This window comes from Octopus bimaculoides, chromosome 3, assembly GCF_001194135.2.
Source record: "Octopus bimaculoides isolate UCB-OBI-ISO-001 chromosome 3, ASM119413v2, whole genome shotgun sequence".
In the NCBI taxonomy this organism is placed as follows: domain Eukaryota; kingdom Metazoa; phylum Mollusca; class Cephalopoda; order Octopoda; family Octopodidae; genus Octopus; species Octopus bimaculoides.
The window spans coordinates 97,682,918-97,684,971 of record NC_068983.1 but is presented as its reverse complement, the minus strand read 5'-3'; positions in this window follow the sequence as shown (position 1 = coordinate 97,684,971).

Genomic DNA, 2,054 nt, shown 5'->3' with positions numbered 1-2,054 from the left:
TATATACACACATATATATATATATGTATACATGTATAAGTATATATGTATATAAATATATATATGGATATATACATACATACATACATACATACATACATGCACCAAACACGTTGGTAAAATGTAGATATAGAGACAATGTAAAAGAACTCTTTAAAAAATAGCGTGGTATCATATTGAAATAAATGCATATTTAAGCAACATCTATTTCTATATTATCAAGTGTTTTATTCTTCGTATTAGCTTTGTCTTGTTTTAGCTTTTACTTGTTTCTCGCACTAGACTTTGGTCACGCTGGACACCATTTTGAAAAATTTTAGTCGAAGAAAACGACCCCAATGTTTGTTTCTTAAGCCTCGTACTTATTCTATCGGTTCCTTTGCCGAACCGCTCGCTAAGTTACGGGGACGTAAACACATGAAGAACGGTTTTCCAGCAGTGGTGAGAGACAAACACAAACTCAATAACAAACATACGTGCGCGCATGCACACACACTCACACACGCAGACACACGTACACATATCACGACCTTCTTTCAGTTTTCGTATACAAAATCCAATCCAAAGGTTATAGTACATGACACTCAACCAAGGTGTACTTATTTTATCGACCCTGAAATGATGAAAAGCAAAGACAATTTCTGCTGAATTTGAACTCAGAACATAAAGCCTGACGAAATGCCGCTAAGCATTTTGCCCGGCGTGCTAACGATTTAGCCAACTCACCTCCTTATATGCCATATTAATAATCCTTTCTACTATAGGCACAAGGCCTGAAATTTGGGAGAGGGGTGAGTGGATTACATCGACCCCAGTGTTTCACTGGCACTTAAATTATCGACCCCGAAAGTATGAAAGGCAAAGTCGACCTCAGTGGAACTTGAACTCAGAACGCAACAATAGGTGAAATACTGCTAAGCATTTCGTCCAGCGTGCTAACGATTCTGCCAGCTCACCACTTCAAATGTCATATTGATGATAATATAACAAGCATGCATGTTAACAGTATTAAGTGGGTTACACTCACGCCCGAGTATCCCTGTTTTCGTTCTGTTTTTGTGCGTGTGCCTGTATTTTTCTCTGTATGTATGTGAATAGTTTTAAGTACGGCTATGGAACTATGTGTACATGTTATCTGAGTACGAGTGTATCTGTGTGCATGTGTGTAAGTGTATATATATCTATATGTGTGTATGTGTGTGTGTGTGTGTGTGTGTGTGTGTGTGTGTATGGGTGTTTGTGTGTTTCTTACGAGTGAATAAGTGTAAATCGCTGATATCTGACAAGTACAGCATATGTCTAGATAAGAGTGTATGCCAATGCTATCAAAATGATTCACTTATTCCAACACAAATTGGTCTAGCTGCTTTCACATTCACATATATAATAACAGTAAAAAGGCAAATGAAAAGAGGGAGGAGTACGACGAGGAGGAGATGAGGAAGCAGGAGCAAGAAATATAAGAAGAGGCAAAGAAAAACATGTTGAAGTATAATCTAAAGTAGCAGCTAAATTTATGTAAAGATTTATCATAGCACTCTGCTGGTTAGTAAAGGGTGTTGTTGCTTTAAGAATTCTCAGCTATTTTTTAATTCTACTTGTCAACAATCTTGTAATATTTCAGAGTAGTTTTTAATTTTGGTTGTGTGGTGAGAATAAGTTGGAATGTTTAGAAGAGTGACAGTTCGTTTTAATCCTTGTATAACTACGTTGGCAGTAATTTTAGAGATAAGCTATATCTCAACAAATGTCCGTCTTTTCACAAACGAAATATTAATCGAGTTAGGCAGCTAATGTCGGCCATCTTGTCTTTTTGGTACAGCATCCTATTATAGACTCATATACAAACATCCTACCACTGATGCAGACACAAATATGACATTGCATCAAAAGAAACAAAAACATTATCGCATCACAGAAATAGATATAACACCACTTCATTGTTATACAGAGAGCAGTTTATCATAACCAAACTAAACACAACGTATCACGCCTTTATATGTATGTATGTATGTATGTATGTATGTATGTATGTATGTATGTATGTATGTATA